The sequence below is a fragment of the Octopus bimaculoides genome, chromosome 9, assembly GCF_001194135.2.
Source record: "Octopus bimaculoides isolate UCB-OBI-ISO-001 chromosome 9, ASM119413v2, whole genome shotgun sequence".
NCBI classification, from domain to species: domain Eukaryota; kingdom Metazoa; phylum Mollusca; class Cephalopoda; order Octopoda; family Octopodidae; genus Octopus; species Octopus bimaculoides.
The window spans coordinates 38757139-38764526 of NC_068989.1; the positions used below are offsets into that span (position 1 = coordinate 38757139).

The following is a 7388-nucleotide window of genomic DNA, read 5'->3' on the forward strand; positions in this document are numbered from 1 at the left end:
TATATATATATATATATATATATATATATATATGTATATGTATCATCATCATCATTTTATGTTTGCTTTCCATGTTAGCATAAGTTGGATGTTTGACAGGGTCCAAAGGATCAATTTTGACAAGATTTCAGTGTTTAATGCCCTTCTTAATGCTATTTACTTTATAGAGTGCATTTGTGCATTTTCCTGGCACCATCACTCATGAGTTTGGCTTGTAACCTACAAGACTAAAGAGGCCCTTGAGGATAGGAGACAAGGTGGTTGATTTAAGCAATGTATTAAAGTTTGATAGGGGAACAGTAAAATATTCACTTCGCGTGGTGAAGATTCATATTTGCCTTTCATTTTACATGCGTTGATAGTCGAAGCTGGTGCAGTGCTCAAACAGAGGTTAATATGGTGATGACAAAGTTCCAGAGTGTATCATAATGTTAACAAGTCTAAGAAGTGTATAGAAGAGAGTGCTGAGACAGAAGAATCAAAGAAAATGGTAGGATAGGTTGTAAAAGTGTTGAAAGAGAGTGAAGTGAATATAAACATTTAGTGCAGGAGGCCAGATTCATATAAGTGATGAATGTTGTGAATGGTGAACAGGGGCAGGAAGTGAATATGAGTGGGGTCAGTATGAATATGGACTGGATCAGTTTCCTTCTGATCAAACAAAAGCAAAAGGTACTACACAGTAAGATCAGTCCTCAAATTGTGTAGTTGTGTATGGAAATTCTAAACCACATAGCTAATATCTGCACTCAACATTTGTATTCAAATACTTTATCTAAGACTTGTTATCTGATGATTTGTATTCAATGCCTTCAGGAGCCAATAATATCAATCACTGCCTTTTAAAACAAAATCAACTTCTTGTTTCTTCCCAATGCTACTGGCTGCCACTCTTTGTGTTTTTTACTTTAAGACAACTGTAGTATGCTATACTCATAGTTATTTCTTCATGATAAAATCTGAAACTTAGATAATCTTTGTGGCTATTTGTTGTCTCTCTTTTCACATTTAAATCTATCTACTTTATGACCTACTACAAGAAACACACAGAGTCAGTAAAACATATACTACATATACTTCTATTGGGTATATTATTCTGTTTGCTGAAAAATACATATATATTTATTTGTATGCAATCAGCATATATAATGAAAACTTGTGCTAATGATAGTTCTGTTATGTGTTTGCAAATGTTAGTCAATTTTCATAAGTAACTGAGATGCTTGATAAAGTAATAAAACACTTTTAGTAAGATGATGATGATGGGAATATAACTAAATTAAGAAATGGATCTTTTGTAAAATTATAAAGAAAGGTTTTAATTTCGATATAAATACTTTTAAAACTGGACGTTTTGTATCAAAGAATCTGTTTTTTTATGTTAGTGTAGACTGGACAGCGGCAATAATTTATGTCCATATGCTCTTCATTTGTCTGCCTTTACCAGTTTTTGTGATAAGGGATTTTTTTTATCAACTACTCATACATATACATAAGCACATTCATATATATATATATATATATATATATATATATATATATATATATATATATATTTAGATTTCTATCTTATCTGCTTGCATTAACACACCTACATACATACACACATACACACACGTGTACAATGGGCTTCCATTGCAGTTTTCCATCAATAATTCTACTCAAAAGGCATTGGTCAGTCTGTGGCAGTAGCAGAAGCTACATGCATGGTGCTGTGCAGTGGAACTGAACCTGACACTATAGGATTGCAGAACGATCTTTTCCTACTCCTAGTATCAAGAAGATTAATCATTTGAATCAGTTTTATTACTTTCAGTCAGCTGAGTCTCTGATCTTCTTTTGATTCCTTACTAAAGTCTTTTACTTCCATTGCATTGATAATACCTGTAACAATATTCCTATTTCCCAATTGCTTTTCGCTTACAAACCTGTCATTCTCACAAAAGAAATGGCAAAAAAAAAAGAAGAGAAAAAAAACGAACAAAAACCATCACTTAGCCAAAGTGAAGGACAAGTATTACATTCACTTCGTGGTTGAATGACTTATGTTAAAAGAAAGACCATTCTATGGTGAGACATCATATATATAGTAATTTATATAAATTGCTTAAATTTGCAATAAAATCTAAGTGTGGTTCACAAGACAAACATGTATTAAGTTATAGATAGAAATGTGAAGACGTGTGACATAGCAGTTGGGGAGTTCAGCTGATGACCATAAAATTATGGGTTCAGTCCCAAGCTCAAACAGCACATTGTGACTTTGAGCAAGACACTTTGTTTCACATTGCTACGGTTTACTCAAGTGTAATGAATACCAGCCAGATGCTGGTGTAATCGTTCTCTCACTATCTAAAACAATCTGAGTGTTCATTGGATCAAGAGTATTCATTGGATCAAGATGTCTACTTCTAACTAAAAAGACATCTAAAAAGAACAAGTGAAAGCAAGGTACATGCTACCAAGTCATACTCACTTTGCAAGTGATGATTAGTTGCATATACGCTGAAATGGGAAATATCAAATGATAATGGAATGAAGCCAGAGTTTTGAATAAATTATGCTACTAGGTATTGAGTCCTTTCTTTTTACTTATATATACAATTATATATAAAGTTAAACGAATATATATAATCATTGTCATTATAGAGTTTGACAATTCTCATATTAGCTTAAACCTTCTGCAATTGTATTTGCAATAGATTACTCTGTTCACGTGTTACAATTAATTTTTAAAATAATTAACAATTTGGAGGATTAAGATTTTCATTATTGAAGTGTTGTATGCAATGTAATTTATCAAAATGAAGGGTATATATATATATATATATATATATATATATATATAAGATTATGTTAGATAGTTTTAATTTAAATATTAGCCATTTAAAACAAGTAATTTTGTAAAAATAGAACCATAAATGATCAGAGGTGGGTTGGTCCAAAAGAGTTTAAGAAACTAGCATGCAACAAACATAAGTACTTGAGTTTTTGAATATGAAGTGGTTGACTAAAGTCTTTGTCATCAGGCAATATCTCTTGGGACCACTCCAATATATAACAATGGAGTTGGACTCAATACTATAAGCCAACAAAACTCTCTTGAATTTTACAATATTCCTGTTGTTTAGCAGGAACTTTGCAATACTTAGAATAGCTTGTTGTTCCAATCCTATGTAACATATAGTGTCACAAATTAGGAAGGACCATACTTTCAGCTGCTTCTTGACCATAATATATAAGACAGAATTTAATAAGCTAAATTTATATTTTCTTATCTGAGATCATTTAATTCATGTCATTATTTCTACTAAGAAATCTATGTGCAACAAATCACCTCATTTCTCTTTTTACATACATCTCAGGTTGTATAACTATGTGAAGAATTCATATTTGATAAGTCATGTTATTCCCTCTGGCTGGATGACCATCATAATGCTAATCACAACAGTTGCATTGGAGCTGTCTAGATATTATGACACATATCAATGAGATGTTTCCAAACATTTTTCTACTCAACTGCTCTTTATTGATTTTAGTTAATCATTGCCTCACTTCTTAATTGAGATTCTTACTTACATATATGCTTGTGTGTACATACATGTATATACATATATGCATATGTGTGTGTGTGTGTGTGTGTGTGTGTGTGTGTGTGTGTGTATGCATATGTGCATATATATGTATGCACATATACAAGGGGCATTCCAGAAATTTTGAGACTTTTTCAGGGAGTCATTTACTAATATCAAAGAAGTGCAAAACTCTAATCTCTTTAAAAGTAGGATCCTCTGACTTGAATACGTTTCTTATAGCACACCAGCTACTTTGTGAAGGCTCTATGGAAGTCCTCCAAAAGCCTCCTTAATCATCTTCAAAACAATTGTTCCTGAGGTTCATCTTCAGTGTGGAGAACAACTAAACGTTAGAGGTAGCATGGTCTGAACTGAGAGTGAGGGACAGTTTTGACGTCCATCTCTGTCAAGTAGTTGGATACCAGGGTGTTTGTCACTGAGCACCCTGGGAACAAGATTTGTGCAAATTTTGTGCAAGTTCAAATCTTCACAGATAATTCTGTGTACAGTTGCCATACCAACTCTAAACTGTGTTTTTTGTCTTCAGAGACATTCACTGGTTTTCTTCCAGAAACCTTCAAATTTTCTCAACTACCTAAGATGTTTTGATGTCTTTATTCCTCCCACATCCCTCATCCTTTCTGACCTCCTTTCTACTAAACTTGAACCCCTTGTACCAGTGAAAAAGTTTTTCTATAAGCAGTCTAGAGCATTTCTTTAGTTTCTGTAGTACTTTTTCCTAGTTTAATAACGAACTTTCCAGTTCCCTTTTTCATTCTACAAACTAGTCAGCTATGACAAGCAGTGTTTAACTGAGTGTGTTCAAAGTGCTCTTATAGCTGTGTTCTTCAATCTATTATAACACAAGTTGGTAGATCAACATATTAGATGTATAGTAATGACATAGTAAAATGACAATAATCTAGAACTGCCTCTCTTAAAGGTGTCGAACTTCTGGAATGCACCTTGTATATTTTATTCTTGTATTCGTTTCAGCCATGTGGCTGTGGTCAGCTGGAGCACCACCTATGCATATATGTATATATACATATGTATATGTGCATAGACCTACATATACAAGGTGGCCCAAAAGTGACTGAGGGTTTTTAATTTTTAATAACTCCCTTATTTTTACAAATAGGTGTATAAACTCTTAATTCAATATAGAAGAGATAATGGAAATTAATTTGCTTTAGTTGTTTTCGTTATACCTCTGCATTATATATGAAAAATGACATCTTTTAAATGGCATCCATTTTCAGCTTCACAAATCTGTGCCCTTTCCAAAATAGTTTCCTTGACAGATGTAAAGGTTTCAGGGTCTAGTTCCCTGATTTCTCTAGTGATATTCTCCTTTAGTTGTTCCAGGATTTCTGGTTTGTTAACATAATCCTTCTCCTTGAGGTACCCCCACAAGAAGAAGTCAGGCTGGTCAAGTCTGGGGAACCCAATGGCCAGTAGCAAGAGATGATTCTTTCTCTTAAACATTGTCTCAGCAATTGTATTGCCTCTCTAGCAGTATGAGCAGTTGCCCCATCTTGCTGGAACCACATATCGGGCCTATTTTGAATGGTCGGGCACAAAAAGCTCTAAATCATAGCCCTGTACCGCTCAGCAGTCACAGCGACAACATTCCCATCATTGTCCTCAAAGAAATAAAGCCAGATTATCTCATCCGCCATAATTGCACACCATACTGTACACTTTATGGTGTGCAATTCTCTTTGGTTCTCTCTAGGTTTGAATAATAGACCCCTGATTTTGATAGAAACATTTCACCACTTGGGTATGCTGTGCAGTGCCATGTGTTTTGATAATTAATGTCCAGGATCTAGTCCATAAAATCCCTGAAAATAAAAGAAAAAGTCACAAAATAAAAGAATTATTAAAGATTGGGACACCTCAGTGACTTTTGGGACACCCTATCTTTGTGTGTGTGTTTTTGTATGTGCATATGTATGCATATGTATGTGTAAATTTACAAGTGTTTGTAGATATGTATGTGTACAAAAAAAATTAAGCAAAGACAGTACTTGAAAAAAAACAGTACAAGATACAAACAAAGTCATTATACTCCTTCATAAGCAGGTAACTGTTGTACACCCTTTTTTCTTAGAAAGATCCTGATGATGAACTAGTGGGATCATGTCACAAATGAAGAGATTCTGAGAAGAGCAATTGACAAGACCACCACAAGAAATTGTAGCAGAGCACTGATTCTGTCTGACAAGCCACATTCTTCATCTAGCCAATAAATGGCACTCAAAAACATAGCAGATATCATATCATTGTTATTATGTTAAATTGTCGTATGTCCAAATTTGGCCATATGTGTTTTTTCCAAAATTTGATTTTGCTTGCAATAGCCAGTTCCTTTGTTCAAACTATCATATCTCCAGCTGCTTCAGATGAAAATTGTCAAAGTGTAATGCAATGATCTAGCATTTTTCAAAAGTGTAGTAAGTCCCACATAGAACAGTTTTGCAAAAAAATATCATACATGCATGAAGTCATGATTTTATGCACCCAACAAAGTATTATTGTTAGGCTGAAATTATTGCTAATGTAAAAAAAAAAAAATTGGAATTGTGAAACCATATTTTAATTTTCTGAAAAAGCAATATTTTGGACTTACGACACTTTTGCATAATAGCAATGATATGAAGTCAGGTTTAAAAGAGGCAGATCCAGAATCATTTGACACTGTATATTTCAAGTTGACGTGAAGACAGTCTACATTACATAGAATGAATGTGCAAGAGTAGCATGTGACTGAACTAGGTGAAGAAAGCTTGCTCCCCAATGTGCAGGATAACCTACTGCTAAAGCTAAATACATACATATATATATATATATAAATTTAACGTCCGCCTTCCATGCTAGCATGGGTTGGACGATTTGACTGAGGACTGGTGAACCAGATGGCTACACCAGGCTCCAATCTGATTTGGCAGAGTTTCTACAGCAGGATGCCCATTCCTAACGCCAAAGTGTGGGATGCTTACAGCACCTAGGTTTCCCAAGCGGTCACCCATCTAAGTACTCACTAGGCTCGACGTTGCTTAACTTTGGTGATCGGATGAGAACCGGTGCTCTCAGCGTGACATGGCTATATATATATATATATATATATATATATATATTGATCTATGTATGCATGTATGTGTATATACACATGTATGTATATGTATGCTTAGATGGGTATTGTAAATTTTAGAGGTAATACTTGATAAGTGTAAGCACCTGTATATGCCAGATAGTGGCCGAGGTGAAAGAATATATTAAAACGTAAAATGAAAACAGAACACAAAGGATTCTGCGGTACACGTGTTTCAAGCTCTATACACAAACTGTCATTGCATCATTACATGAGTATATAATTGATAGAAATTCCAAAAGCTTCTTAACATACAATCTCCTCTGTGACCATATTCCCTTCTCTCACCTACCCAATAAAATACATATAAATTTATTTCTTGTTTCTTTAAGAACAGACATAAACTTCCTGTTGACAAAGAGTCCAGAGCTCCAACTAAAGAGAATAAAACCCACAGAATTGTCTTCCCTTACCCACACTTCCTGTTTTGACACCACACTTCCTGTTTAACACATAAACTTTCAGCCTTTTTTAAACATAACACTAATCTTAATTACATGCATCCTAATCTTTCTAACAATTATCTACATGGATTACCATTGAATTTTAAAAGCTCAAAGACAATGTAATGTATTGGTATATTTATTCTTTTATATATTTCTTATATATATATTTTTTTTTGTAAAAAACATTATTTTCATTTTCCCTCTTCTTGA

General features: G+C 33.8%; 1 protein-coding gene and 1 pseudogene across 1 annotated transcript in view; one reads left to right on the plus strand and one right to left on the minus strand.

The window, feature by feature from the left end:
- LOC106869101 (endoplasmic reticulum aminopeptidase 1) overlaps positions 1–7388 on the plus strand; it is a 1169084-nt gene that overhangs the window by 526404 nt on the left and 635292 nt on the right. The window lies entirely within an intron of this gene.
- On the minus strand, positions 6574–6692 carry LOC128248775 (5S ribosomal RNA; annotated as a pseudogene).